The following is a 16,210-nucleotide window of genomic DNA, read 5'->3' as shown; positions in this document are numbered from 1 at the left end:
GGTGATGCATTGCGTGCAACGTTGAGTGATGCTTTCTGAAACCGAATTGACTATCGTTAACAAATCCAAAAGAATCTAAATAAGAATAAACTTGGGAATAAATAACTTTTTCAAAAATCTTAGAAAATAAAGGTAAAATTGATATTGGTCTATAGTTTGACAACTCCTTCTTGTCACCTCCTTTGTGAATTACAATCACTTTAGCCTGTTTTAACGCACGTGGAAAGTCACCTTTTCTCATTGATAGGTTCACTAGGTATAGGAGAACCGGTAAGAGGTAAGCACTTACAACTTTAAACGCCTTAAGGTTAAGTCCATCCATTCCAGCAGAGTTTGACTTTATCGACTTGACAGCCTTACTTACATCATTCAGATTACACTCAACAAAACTAAAGGACTGGGATTCACCTCGGTTGTCAAGGAATTCCTGTTCCGAAAACTGGTCACTATTCTTTCCTCCCTCGCTAGAAATATCACTACCAATTCTAGAGAAATATTTGCAAATTTCATTTCTAATATCCTTCTCATTATGGACACTATGACCATTAATTTTCACTTTTTCTGGGAAAGCTGAAGATTTGCCACTACCGAGCACATTCTTTATAGTTTGCCACGTGCCCTGCAGTCACCTTTGTGTTGTTCAAAATTATCAGAATAAAACTGTTTCATTGCAGTTCTACGAAGGAAATTTACTTTATTACGTATTCCCATTGGAAATACCATTTTCTCTCGTCATCTCCTAACAGAAGGCATCAAGCGCCACATATAAGCTTCATATGCTTCCGTAGTATGTGCTAAGCTCCATTTCAATTGCCATTATCTCGCGACGCTGTACAACATTATTACCCTCCCCCACATCTCCCCTACATCCTCTACATTGCACCCTTCTGGAAAATTCTTACGAATGCTGATAAATGGAATATCCGCTCCATTTTCTTCCGTTTGCAAAATACCTACTGGGATATCCAATTTGAACACGCAATTCAAAGCTCATCAATAGTCTTCACAAAGCAGATCTTACTATAGCCGTTGCTAAACTTATGGAGAAACACAACCAGAAAATTTCAAGACAGTAGGGAGCTATCACGAAATCCAAAGCGGACTCCATATATGGGCATAGAATACTGACAGAAGCTTACAACATTGCCGGATAAGAAAGGTAGTATTTGGTACTTTAAAGCATCATTTTCAAGGTCGATTTATTTGTTGTTTCTAAGTGTAATGACTCCGGGACGAAGTTTGCACATGTGCGGGAACAATGTATTGATCGAATCGAGGGGAATAAGATTTCTGAGGACTTGATCGCATAATCGACTAGGACAAGAGGGGAAGTGTGTTTTTGGAAAATTGATTACATAATCTGTAGGAAATGTATTCATCGAGTCTAGCGGTAGCATGATCATGTGCCTTTTTCTAAATGAATCAGGGAAGCTACGAAAGGTTTCCCATTACTTCACAATTCGCCCTTGATATTTTGTATGTAACGGACATGCGTTGTGGTTAAACTATCATAAAGTTTTAAGACACCATGGACAATACATCTGATATTTTTGATTTGGAAACTTTGTCTAAATCGATTTATAATGTGAGTTCTGTATAGTAAATTTCCTTAGTTTATTTGCAAATAAAATTATTTTACATAGTCCCACTCCAGTAAATTCGAATTCAGGGGATATCCCCTCCCCCCCCCCTACACACGCCACTATATAATGTTTATACTCGATAGAAAACGTAAAATACACTCTTTTTCACCATGTAAACCCCATCCTCCCTCCCCAAGTGTTTACGACTTCAATTCTTTCATTAGAAATAATTCTGTTTTTGATAAATTTATTCTTACCCAAAAGTGACCGTCAACTTTCTGTCGACCATTAATATACTGTTTCTTTTTATGCCACTAACTTGACTTGAGCATTTCCGCAGATATTTAAACAAGTGTATCTATTGTACCCTATAAAGTACATCCGGCTTTGATAAATACTTATGAATTTGGATAGCAAAAGCTTCCGCTGAAAAAGATACCTTTTGGTCAAATTAGCGACATAGCTTCTTCATCGCAAATTTTACTTTTTGCTTTACTGAAAAGGGAGATAAATGCTTTCTAGACAACATTATACCTGACAATAAATTCCGGTTAAGAGCGAGGGTACTAATTTTTCTTCTGTAAAAAGGGGGATGGTTAAAAGGGGATGGGTGTTAGTTTCATGTAGTATTCGTTTTCCATTTTGAGTACTCAGTGTTTATATGGGGGGGGGTTAAGAAAAAAATACATAGCTACAATGAGGCTGGAAAGAAAAGTCTTTAGGATTTGCATGAAGTCTATATTATGCGTAAATTGAATAGCATTTTACCTATGATCGCAAATTTTAGGCCTATTCGCCGGGTTAACGATCTTTTTTATTTTATTAACAAGTCTATATCTAAACAGCCCCCTGTTTCTTTACTTTATAATAGTTCGAAACTTATGCTATGGGTTTGTAACCTACGGAACTATCTAAATTATGATTCTTCCATTTTGAGTGCTCAATGTTTATATGGGGAGGGAGGAACAATGCCTCGCTTCTAACACCTTCGCTGTAAGGGGAAAACAAACTGTTTCTTCGCGTGAAAAGTAAGGGGGGATTATTTGTGCAGACATAACCTTTGACAAGAAACTAATGTGGTCATTTCGACACGCGACACTGAAGTTTAGGAGCGGGGGTACTAATTTGTCTTTTGTAAAAAGGGGATCATTATTCCATACTAAATTTTTTCTTCTTTTTTAAGGATAATTTTAAAGAATGCCCCCCTCCATCAAAGAGAGAAAGAGAGGGTGAGGCAGCTCTTGCGCAAGTCTCTGTGCAACCTGGCAGAAAACCGAAAAGAGAATGGGCGGCTTCTCATAATATGGTGAACCCCGCTGTACAAGCCAGTGTCATCGCCGGCGCCAACCCATCTATACAAGAAACGGACGTAACCGTCCCATATATCCCCCATCATGCTTTACCTGGTCCATCTGCACTCCATGAGCAAAGCGAAAATGTGACTAGCCCCGCCCTAAACGGACAAGATGCTGCCCCCTCGAACCCCGGTTTTGCTGCGGGGCATTCTGTGGTCCTATTACAAGCCAAAAATGCGCACCCTTCAAGCCCCAGTCTAGCTACGGGGCCTTCCGTGCAAGCTGCAATGCCTGGATCTTCAAGACCAATGCTGTCTATACAAGGCGAGAATGAGCCTCCTTCAACCCTCCACAAGCAAGCTGCAAATCATAATGTAAGTTTTTAAAAATTATTTCCGCTAATGAATTTTCTCCCAAGTCAATTTGAATGTTAGAGAATGTACCGTTAGACTTCAAAATAATTCCAGATTCTAATTTGCACTTTTTTTGCCTCTACTTTCTATCCGGTTATAGAAAAATATCTACCTATTTCTTCCATCTGTTTTAGGCCTTTCTTTTCATCATTTTTCAACACAATATAAGTGTGTTAGGCCTTTCTTTTCGTTATTTTTCAACACAGTAAAAGTGTGTCAGAGCTATTAAAAGGCATTTTCTCTCAAAGTAAATATAGCGTTCTCCCTTTTGAATCAGGTCAAGTGCATGCATTCACCCTGCTAAATTCTCTTAGTGAAGCCAAAAAAGGCACTATATTCCGGTCATAATTTCTCATAGTAAATAGCAAAATCTTTGCGATATAAACTGCATTATTAACGAATGCTTAATCTTGCTTCTACAAATATTATAAAAACACTTTTCTGTTCAACAAGAACAACATTTATTGAACAAAATCAAAACCTACTATGCTGTCATTTAGATTATATTAAGTTGAAACTTTCAGAACAGTGAATTAAGCAAATGCTACTACTACTGCTAAGCACGTTTTAAATAATAAACCAATTTTGAAAATAGGGTGATTTAGACACTTTGAAAATAAGCTATTTTCTTTTATAGGTTGTATTGGTACCTTATTCCTTGTTCCCGTCCTGTTCGACAGTTGGAGAAGAAAACGCGCCTGTGGACCTCCCCAACAATTCACCATGGAATGGTAATTCACTTGAAAAACCAGATAATATTGATAATTTTGTAACTGATTATTTTAATGTTGATAATAGCACAGTTGAGAAGGAGGACTTACCTGTGCTATGAACGAACACCTTACAGCTTTTAGATGATTTTACCCGGGAATTAAGAGGGAACCCTCCCCCCTCAGATTACATGAACACACTTCGAACTACTGAAGTGTTTTCCCATTGCCCTATTGACGAACAATGTGGGGGAGGGGGTAGTGATACTATACAAGAGGGGGAGGGGAGGGTGACAATGCCCAATTTATAACATTTCCTGAATTCCAACTGTCAAATTCAATTTTAAATACGATAGTCGTTTACACTGCAACTTTTGGGGATCCTTTTAATTCGCTTATGGGGGGTAATTTTGTATTTGACCCTATAGAAATTGTCCATATATATGTAGATAGAATTCGTGCACTATTAGAAAACCAGATTCAGTTGTGTGTGTGTGGGGAGGGGGGGGGGGGTAGGGATGCAATTAAGGTTTCAAGTGTTTTAAAGGTGTTTTATTTAAATGAGGGGAAAAGCGAGGTTTATCATCACTATGTACATACCGAGATGCGAGTGGTCTATCCGCATTTAGAAAATTTTGAGGGTGTTTTTGTGGATTGGATAGACGATATTATTACGCATCTCGAAAATTATAGCGAAAATGGAAGTGAATGTGTAGACTATCGCAATCAACTTGGTCTGGATAAATTAACATAACCCAAACCTAACCTCACCTAACCTTTCATGAATTAACTTAACCCAACCTCACCTGATAAATTAAATGCTCTAACCTGCAGTGACGGTGACTATTGTATACTGTTTCGATCCCGGGGGTGAGGGGTCCCGCCCGTGGCCAGCCTTCGGCTCCTGGGGGGTTAGGGGTCCCACCCTTGGCCGGCCTTCCCCCGCGGCTCCCGGTGGGGGTCCTTTTAAATTCATAGTGTTCAACTGTGCTATTCATGTTCGTGTTTTTTAAGTGTTGTACAAATAACGATGTTGTACAAAAATGTGTGTGTACAAATAGTGCTCTTGCTGGACAAAAAGTGTTTTTTTATTTTTTATGACCATAAATAATATTATTGTACATATAGTGTCGTTGTTGTTGTCAAACAAAAAGGTGTTTTTGATAATAAATATTGTTCTTCTCTAACAGAAAAGTGAAAAAAATGTTGTTGTTAATAAATGTTGTTCTTCTTCTTGAACAGAAAAGTGTTTTTATGTTAATAAATGTTATTGTACAAATAGTGTTGTTCTTGTTGAGCAGTGTTTTTGTTCAATAAATGTCGTTCTTGTTGAACAAATGTTTTTATGTCCAATAAATGAAAAAAATATTGTTTTGTTGTTCTTTTACTGGATAGATGTATGGGAAAATTATTACTTGTTGATTGGACAAACATGGTTTACAGTTAGTTGTAGTCCGATTGTTGTCAACAGCAGTATGTATCAATTTAAAACACCATTCAAGTCGCTTCTGTGTGGTCCATCAATGTCTGGGAAAACGACACTCCTAGCTAAAATAATTCAAAATTGTAATAAAATGTTTTTGGAAAAACCAAAGAAAATTTATTATTGCTATAGTATTTGGCAAGAGTCATTTGATCAAATAAAAGCTATTGTCACATTCATGCAAAAACAATTCATATGAGGACTTGTTGTTTTCAATAGTATTGAACCAAACTCGTGGTTGATTATTGATGATTTGGCTGAATCCATTGAACAGTTCTCACAGGAAATGCTACAGCTGTTTACCGTTTGCTCTCATCATGAAAACATTTCCATAACCCTAGTTCTACACAATCTGTTTCATCAGAGCAAATGTATGAGAACGCTTGCTTTGAATTGCACCATCTATATTATCTACCGAGTTGTTCGTGATTCTAGCTCGCTAATAACTCTCAATAAACAAATATATCCCGCCGCTCCCAAATTTCTACTGCCAGCGTACACTCAGGCGACAAATAAGCCCAACGGTTAGATTTTGCTAGATCTTAATCAGAGTCCACCCGAGGATCTACGTGTAGTCACAGATATTTTCGACAAAGAAATTACTGTATATCTTCCAGTGAACAGTAGAAAAATCTATTAGTTGCCATCATTACACTAAAGAAACTACACGAACAACGGTATTTATTTTCCGTTTTAGGTACTTCAAAACCTCCACTCAGGAAGTCCGTACTCAAACTTAGTGTTGACAATGGTTTTAATAATCTAATATCTGAACTTGGTTTAAACTTAACTGAGGGCAATGTACACTTACCATAAGGTGTTAGAAAACAGACAAAGCAACATCATTTCACTGTACGCGCCTTGGGTTGCAAAAACAAGAAAGAAAATTTTAAAAGAAAACGTCTCCTTCAATCGGGTGGTAGCTTTTTTACATTTTTACTGCCAATAATTGCAGGACTTGTAAACAGTTTTCTCTAGAGAATCGCTAAACCCTATAAATTGACGCCATTTGAACTTGTCCTCTCGCCCGTGGATTATTTTGAAGATACTCTAAGCAAATTCATTAATGACGAAAATATTGCTGACGATAAAAATCTGCTTTTACTTCGAGATGCATTGCGGCGTGTGGACAAACATAGACCTTATCGTGAGCGATCCACCGGCATTGATCACAAAAAAAGAACCATCTCCTCAAGATTATGCAGTGCAATCAAAGGAGAAGGAATTGAATTCTATAGTGTCAACAATTGGAAACCTATTGCCAGTGACCTATCGAGAACAGAGTAAAAGAGTATTAGCATATCCCATGTTGGAAACTGATGATCAAGTCCAAGTTGACAGCGCAGGGAAACGAATTATAATTCAGAGGAAAAGTTATAATTTAGTTGATTTAATTTTTGATATGGTGACGAATCGTAAAGGACTTTTATCATTTGACAATAATCTATACACCTTTCTAAATGCATCAAACTTCCCCAAAGGTCTTATTGGCAATAAGCAAATTATAAAGAAACTAAGAGAATATAGTCCTCCAACAACACCAACACCGCCATTTACAAAAGAAGAAGATTCAATATTGGAAAATACTAGCAGCAGCAGCAATGATTTTATAACACCTGTGGCTGCTAGTCAAAAGTGAAAATGGATTGGATCACCCTCCAATGTGCAAAAGGGGAGTGGACATTACACTACGTGTTTGCGTTCAAAATGGTTGAAGTTCTGAAGCATGTTTATGAAAATATTGGTGAAGTGGGAAGTCTAAGTCCCCCCCCCCCCCAACACGCTCTAAAGTTGCCTCTTGCATAGATGGAAGCACATTAAAAAAAAACAAAAGAGTATCTAGAAAATGAACCGAGTTACACTCTGAATAGGAATCGCAGGCTTCGTGCAAACAATATCGACAAAATAAAGCCTTCTTCCCTCTGCATATAATGCAAACTAATCTTTTAACTCTAGATGAGATACAACGGCGTCACAATACACCCTACAAATATATTCTAGTGGCAATCAATATCTTTAGTCGCTATGCCTATGCTATTCCATTGCGATCAAAGAGAGGTGTTGAAGTTGCTCATGCCTTAGAAAGTATTCTTGAACAGGATTTATATAAAAAAATTCAATCAGATCGCGGTAGCGAATTTGTTAATCCTCATGTGCAAAAAGTTCTATTGAAATATAATACAACACTTTATCATAGTCATAGCCCGATAAAGGCTGCATTAGCTGAACGATGGATAAGCACGATTCGTCTAGTAATTTCAAGATATTGTACACTGAAAAATACTGATGCTTTTATTGACGATTGAGATAAAATCATGGGAATATATAACCATCGACCCCATCGATCTTTGTCCAACTCAAGCCCTCGGGAATTTCATTGCAGTGAAAATACATTTGATGCTTTTCTAAAGCAATATTCCAATGGCAATGAGAAGAAAAAGAAGAAATTCAATGTTGGTGATACTGTTCGAATTAATAGAACCACCAATATTTTTGAAAATGGGAATTATTAATGGAGCATTGAACTTTTTAAGGGGTTCAAAATCCTAGACACTTCACCCACGACGTATCGACTGCGAGACACCAAAGATGATGAGATTCTCGGTGGTTCTTATGAATATGAACTACAAAAAGTTAGAAACACTATTGAAATTTATCAAATTGAAGAGATATTAAAGAGTCAAACTCGTAGGGGCAAGAGACAGTTGCTTGTTCGCTGGCTAGGATACAACTCTGATTTTGATTCTTGGGTCAGTGTTGAAGATATTGACTATGCCCAATGATTTTTATGGGACTTTCGTGTCAAATGTTTCTGATCCTCTCTACAATCACTTGAATAGAACAAGTTATTTTTGCACGAAACTCTCCTCCACCATCGAATTCGACGGCGCGTATGAAGTGGCTCTTGTCGACTATATTCTCAAAAATACATATGAAATCCTTAGAAAAGATCGCAAATATGATATAAAAATTAAACCCTGTGATTGGCCGCCACTCTCAGGTGATCAAGAACAAATTCAAAACATCAATTGGATGGATTATCCATATATTGAATCACCCAATGAAGAACTCACTTGTATGAATGATTTATGTCGTTCTATCAATAAAAAAAAGAGCCTTTTATTTCAACTATTCAAAGGAGGAGGGCAAGATCTACATTAGTTCACCCATTTCTGATGAAAAGGTTATTCTAAATGATAATCTAAAAGATGTTCTTGGCTTTAAGCTCAATATAATCAACGGTAAAACTGCTGGAAACACTAATTTCATTTTTGCTAACTACCCGCCTGCCTTCTCCACAGACACTTGTATATTTTTCTACGCTTCATTTGTGGAAACATACCGGGTTGGCAATAGCAATGTTCCCCTCCTACGATTTCTTCAACGAAAAACCAATCAAGAACACAATCACTACTATAATATAAAGCATCTTCAGTATATTCCCGTAAAAACTTCCTATTTGGAACTCTTTCAGTTAAAACTAAGAACTAAATTCGGTGAACCTCTAGCAATATCAAAAGGTTTGGCTGTGATTACATGCCATTTTCGTCCCATCGTTCTGCAACAAGATGTCTAATAGAAAAGTGGTATTCGTTTGTCCTGATATTGACTGCTATGTTAATACTCTTAGCCCGAGACAACAGGGTAATGGAATGGACAATTAGAAAGGTCGTTCGTCAATGTCTGGCTACGGTCTTGGCAGTTGGTTTGCTAAGCTGTTGCGCTCTGCGCTACCTCTGGCTAGAAAATATATTGTACTGGCTGCAACAGATTTTGCATCCTCTACACTATACGATTGGGGCTCTGGAAAGGATTTTAAAAATAGTGCTTCGGAAAATCTTAGGTCCAGTGCGCGAACCCTTGGCGAGAGATTAAAACAAAATGTAAAAGGTTTAAAAAGGTCGAGAAACAATGCATCACTCATCAGTCTCTACTCAGGTTAGAAATGAAAGACATAACCCCTGTCAAAGAAAAGAAGTTAAAAGCCGACACGCACTGTAAACAGTAGAAGAAGAAGCCCCAGGAAGAGAATTGTCAGACCGAAACTAGATTTCTTTTCCTAAGATGTCCTACCTACCACATAAGGATTCCCAACCTTCAATCACCTCCTCATTGAATCTATTCAATGCAGAAAATGTTGATGCGAGTGTAAAGCATGGATACTATGAACAATTTTATCTTCAATAACCCGTCTCCGATAATATCCACTTTCAAATTTATTCCAATGAAGACTACTTTATGGACATGTCTTCGACATTTATAGATTTACAAATGAAAGTTCGGAAATTCGATAATACATTGTCAATTCTTGCCGATGGAATATCCTATGAAAATTGTATATTACATAATTTATTTCTTCAAATCAGTGTCTACATCAATGGCACGCTGGCGAGCACAAGCAACAATCTCTCAAATTATACAAGCTATATGCAATTCATGCTGATGACACCCAAGTCATAGAAGAAATGGAGAGGCACCTCCAATGGATATGAATATATTACTAATACTGATAGCACAGATGCAGTTAAAAATGCTACAACTAGTGAATTACATCTAGTTGGAAAAATATATAATGAAATATTTAATATACCCCAATGGCTACCACCCAATATTAAAGTGGATATAAAATTGACGCTTGCACCATCCAATTTCATATTGAGAAAAGAACTTGCTGCCAATCCAGATGTAACTCTCACTCTCACCTCGGCAATACTACATGTACGCTAACAGCAGGTTATGAGTTCTGTTTGGAAGTGGAAAAACTGAGAGCCAGTGGAAATAACATTAAACTACTTGTTCGTCATGTAATCCACGATCAGAATTATATTGTCACGGGATCACTTACTGTTATCAGATTATCCCGTGTCAACGGCTATATTTCATCAAAATAGACCACGGCACTTCTACATACTGCTAGTACCCTATGATCGTCGCCTGGATGTTCACATAAATTTAGAATGTTTGGGTTTTTATATCTTGTCTGCAAAGTAAATGGATAATCCCACTCTACTATATATCCTTTGATAAATCCTATAGAACATTGTATGAGTTGACCATGCAAACCCTAGATCATGATTCACAACTATTGGAAAATGGTATAACCGAAGAAATGTTTGCTAAAACACATGGTATCATTGTATTGAATTTGTCTGGTACCCAGGATATGAGTATAGTACGTACGGGGAGTGTGCGTTTAGAGTGTACATTTGCTGACCCATTAGCTGAGAGTATTGCACTAATCTCGCTAAATCAATATGAAACCTATTGGGAAATCACTCCCGAAGGCAGTGTTCTACTAGACTTGGCACCATCAATACCAGTCAAATAATCAATGTATTTAATATGGACCCCTACATGTCCAAATACAAATCCTATTGTCTGCCCTCGGATTTTTTTTGGAAAAATTCAAAGTGCCAACCATACCCTGTTTATTGTTAATAGCAGTCCGTCAACTGTGCAGACGGGTCATTGGTTGTGCATCTTTCAAACCGCAAAGACGATTGAATTTTTTGATCCTCTTGGTCTACCCTATACATTCTACACACCACACATCAGCAACTATATTGAGAGCAGTGGGAAAACTATTATTCAAAATCGGAAGAGAGTGCAGGATCTGACGACTAAAAGCTGTGGCTTGAATGCACTACTATATTTTGTGTTCCGATGTCGTGGCTATACTAACAAGCAGTTTTTCAACATTTATGTAGACAATCCACGTCTGAACGACTTAATGGTGGAAAATATCCTCTCTGGCCTGTATAATATTGATTTTAGTGCCCTAAGAGTAAAGTGCTTAAAAAATGTATGTGAATTTGTTGATTAATAAATGAAAAAAATGTATATATACAACAATGTCTTTATTCTTCACTTTAGATTTCTTCTTTGGTGAATAGGCAACTGTCGTGAACCATTAATGCCGGTAAATCATTTGGATTCACTGTATATTGATCTTGATTGGCCGCAAAGTCAGGGTCATATTTTCTAAAATATAATGTAACTTCACTCTTGTCATATCTCTTTGTATAATCAATTATACTATTTGCACTCATATTATGAAATTCACAAGTTTCAATCTGTCTATTTGAAGCAATATCACATACAGTGTTTTCTAATGGTGAATCACATTTAGTAACTGCCAAATAAAAATCACTTGGTTTATAGTCATAATAGGCAGTGTTGTCACAACGATGACGTAGAAACCAAATTGTCTTGTTATCCCAACAGTTTAATCGTAGACCAGATTCTTCCTCCCAGAATAATTTAAATCCACGACGATACCAATCTCGTAGAAATAAACTAAAATCACATTTGGGGTTCGTTCCAATCATACCGCGGTAAGTATTCTCCCACTGATCACATTTGTCATAGTGACAATTTGAGCACAGATATCCTCTAGGGTGAGAGTCACAAATCTGTTCAAGACATGAATTACATCCTTTAATTTGTACTGCCTCTATGTAATTTACAAGGATTACATAATTTGCACTTTTCATTATAGTCATCAATAATTGTACAATTCTCACAGGATGTCCAACTGCCAAGAGTGTACATGCATAGTGGACATGTATAGAACATTTTTGGTTTCCGATGTCAACTCTCTCACAGCTAAAACGAAACTGATCCTCGTTCGATAAATTCAGAGGGAGGAATGGGAGAGGAGTAACTTTTTGACGTCACCTCTTTCGAATGGGGGAGCCATCTATATTGAATCTATGGCAATGTTCTCAAAAGTATATTCACGATATTATTCTCCTTTGTTCCAATTAATATATCAATAAATTGAGTATAAGCATTTGAGTCACATCGACAAAGTTTCATACTCTAGTCCAATGGAGGAGAATTAGTTTTCACTATATTGTCAAGTGTTCCCCGAGAGAATATCTTTCATTGAAGGGATAACTCGAGAAAATTATCATCCAAAATCAAATGTTTTTTCCATAATCACAAGATTCGATCTAATTCTCTCTTTCTCAAAGTTATTCATTTTTCAATCCTATCACTCTGACTGCTGACTCTAGACTGACAATGATTCGTTAGCCTAACATTCTAACAAAAGAAAGGGAACATTTTCGATTTCGAAACAATTTTATTGTATAATTACAACAATAAGAGTACACAGGTACAATTAGCGATACAGTTTATTGTCTTCGATATGCTTCACTAATGCACTTAAAGTACTTTGAATTCTATTGACATGTGCTATATCAACTGTTGCAATGAAGCATAATTGATCCTCCATTTTAAATTTGCTCAAAGATATCACATATCTTGCATATACTTCATCCCATTCCAGACAAAGCCGTGATCCTCTCGTGATTTCCACCGCAATGTTTGGGGCTCTTGTATTATTGCTACCAACTCCACTATCAACTTCTAATAGGGTAAACATTCCACTCATCATCAGCACAAATATATCCTAATAAGTAAAGTTAAACTGTTCTCACTCCATGAATTCCATTCACACACTAATAAAAACTATAGCAAAAATCCTTTCCTTATATTCTCTGTAATCCTCTCCCGCTAATATTTCCGACTCCCTGATTCACTTAGAAAGAGGCACGTGATCATGTTCCCGCTAGACTCGATCAATACATTTCCCGCAGATTATTTAATCAATTTCCCAAAAACCTACTTCCCCTCTTGTCCTAGTCGATTATGTAATCAATTCCTCAGAAATCCAGTTCACCTCGAGTCGATCAATACATTGTTCCCGTTAGTGCGCATGTGCAAACTTCGTCCCGGAGTCATTACACTTAGAAACAACAAATAAATAAACCTTGAAAATGGTGCTTTAAAGTACCAAATACTACCTTTCTTATCCGGCAATGTTGTAAGCTTCTGTCAGTATTCTATGCCCATATATGGAGTCCCCCCTGGAACTCATGATAGGTCCCTACTCAAGACATGCTTGGAGCCGTCTTCTTCACCTTTAGATACGTTGTCATAGTTGTATACTGATATTTTGCTTTCGTTCAGTTTTTTTCTCTTTGTAGTGCACCGTTGTTTTCTTTTTGTGCGAAGACGGGTTTTCAATAAATAACAATAATAATAATAACAATAATTTCTTGACCACCACATGCAAACATGAAGGCCAATCCCAATCCAAACAATACTCATCGTTAGAAAAATTTGAAAATGGGAACTTTCAGATAGTATTGGTTTTAGGTAGAATTGTTCATAATAGCCATGCCTTACACTAACATCAACGTTTCTTGTAGTGAAAAGATTTGGAGATGAACTTATTGACGGGTGGGATTACATGTGTGCAAGACATGCCATATCTCTCCCTCTCTTTTTTTTTCTCTTTCTCTCAATTTCTCTCTCTCCCTCTCTCTCTAACGAGAAAAAATCCTTTTTTGTTCATCAAACAGTTTCCTGCTCATGCTATTATGTCTTTTCTCCTGCGTACAAATTGATGAATTAGGACCCTGTTAAAAAATTTTCCTCTTTTGCAGGATTTCAGTTGGTCCGAACGCTGGTAGAGCATATAAGATTTTCCAAAACGCCAGGGTTAAAAATTGATCAAAGATATTAAAAAATTTGAATCGATTAAAAATTGATCAAAGATATTAAAAAATTTGAATCGATTAAAAGGTTGAAATGGTTGAGTTAACGTAAGTTACATTAGATTTGGTTTAAATTAAGTTAATTTTTATTAATTTGGCGTCCCAATTTAACTAGCAAGGCACTTGTGCACACTAGCAACTATACAAGCTACATCAACATGTTGGTGACTCCAAAGTCCTACAGGAAATTAAATGGGCCAGCCTTGGGATATAAATATATTACAATACAGGGTCTACGCTTGCGTTGAAAAATGTAGCAACTAGTGAATTTAATTTGGTCGGTAAAATAAATCACGAAACCCAGTGGTTAGCACCAAATCTTAAGGTAAACATGATGTTAAAACTCGCTCGAACCAATTTCATTGCGAAGAAAAGCGGTTGGAGGCAAACCGAACGTATCAGTCTCTCATCTTATCTAAACTTTATTTTTGGAAACAGCATATAATGAGTTCCGCTAACCTGGAAGTTGAAAATTGAGAGCCAGTAGCAGCAATATCAAGCTACTTGTCCCACATACCATTACCAATCAGGGACTCATTGCAACTGGCTCACGCACATACACAATGTTCATTTATCAACGGTGAAATGCATTCAAATCTTGCATTGATTTTTGTAGAAATTAAATAAAAAAAACAAGTTTTTTAAACTGAAAATAAGGAGCGACATTAAAACTTAAAACGAACAGAAATTATTCTGTATATAAAAGAGACTGTCCCCTCCTCAACGCCTCGCTCTTTACGCTAAAGTTTTTTATTGTTTTTAAAAATAAAGTTGTGAGACAGAGTCAAACTTTAGCGTAAAGAGCGAGGCGTTGAGGAGGGGACAGTCTCTTTCATATACAGAATAATTTCTGTTCGTTTTAAGTTTTAATGTTGCTCCTTACTTTCAGTTTAAAAAACTTGTTTTTTTTATTTGATTTTTGAACGTTTTTAAATAAATGCAGGTTTTGATCTTGGCTCACCGTACATGAATAATTAAAACAAAATTTTCGTATTAATTTACTTTTATTTAGTTAAATGGCTTTCTCGGAACTTGTTTAATTTTATTTACGAACGTTTTTATTAGTAATAAATATGCGTAACTTACGAATTAACTTACGTAACGAACTTCTATATTCAAATATTTTTAATACGTTTATTAGGGGGTTCGCCCCCTAGTCAATACCTCGCTCTTTAAGCGAAAGTTCAAATTTTGTTCTAATTCTTTAGAAATGACCGCTTAATCACAAAGGCCGTTAATTAGAATAAATAGCTCTTATGAAAGTACTAAAAAATCTTTGGCTTAAAGAGCGAGGCATTGACTACGGGGTGAACCCAATTATATATGTAATATTTTATGTTCGTTTAAAGTTTCGATGTTGCTGCTGTTGCAGTTGAAATACTTGTTTTTTTATATTAAATTTATGATCTTTTTTTAAATAATGCTTGGAAGTCCGGCGTCCCCTTCATAGCAATGTCCCTTCCCCCATGAAAACTTCCTTCATGGAAAGATCCTCCCACATAACCCCTGACCCCCCCCCCTACCAGGAAAAATCTGCCCTGAAATCGTCTGCATACTTCCAAATAACCAATAATATATCTTAACATTGGGTAAAGTTCATAACTTTCAGCCCTCCCCCCGGGAACTTCGGGGGATTAAGTCATCCTAAAAGATATACTTATAATATTTTTGAACATGCTGAACAAAATGGCTATCTCAAAATTTTGATCAGGTGACTTTGGGAAAAATGAGCGTGGGAGGGGGCCTAGTAACCCTCCATTTTTTTGGTCACTTAAAAAGGTCACTAAAACTTTCAATTTCCATTCCAATGAGCCCTCCCACGATATTCTAGGATAAGTGGTTCGATACGATCACCCCTGAGGAAAAAAAAAAACAATTAAACACGCACCCGTGATCTTTCTTCTAGCAAAAAATGCAAAATTCCACATTTTTGTAGATAGGAGCTTGAAACATCTACAGTAGGGTTCTCTGATACGCTGAATATGATGGTGTGATTTTCATTAAGGTTTTATAACTTTTAGGAGGTCTTTCCCCCTTTTTTCGAAAATCAGCCAAATTTTGTTCAGGCGCTTAACTTTTGATGGGTAGGATTAAACTTGATGAAACTTATATATTTGAAATCAGCATAAACATGTGATTCTTTTGATGTATCTATTTGT

The 16,210-nt window shown here is 36.6% G+C and overlaps 1 protein-coding gene across 1 annotated transcript in view; it reads left to right on the top strand.

Moving 5' to 3' along the window:
• The window catches only part of LOC148944361 (chitooligosaccharidolytic beta-N-acetylglucosaminidase-like), a 178,632-nt gene that overhangs the window by 6,117 nt on the left and 156,305 nt on the right, over positions 1–16,210 (top strand). The gene's annotated exons all lie outside the window — the stretch shown is intronic.

This window comes from Artemia sp. Qi Xiang Cuo, chromosome 14 (genome assembly GCF_049724085.1).
Source record: "Artemia sp. Qi Xiang Cuo chromosome 14, ASM4972408v1, whole genome shotgun sequence".
In the NCBI taxonomy this organism is placed as follows: Eukaryota; Metazoa; Arthropoda; class Branchiopoda; order Anostraca; family Artemiidae; genus Artemia; species Artemia sp. Qi Xiang Cuo.
This window is presented reverse-complemented; position numbering and strand designations above follow the sequence as displayed.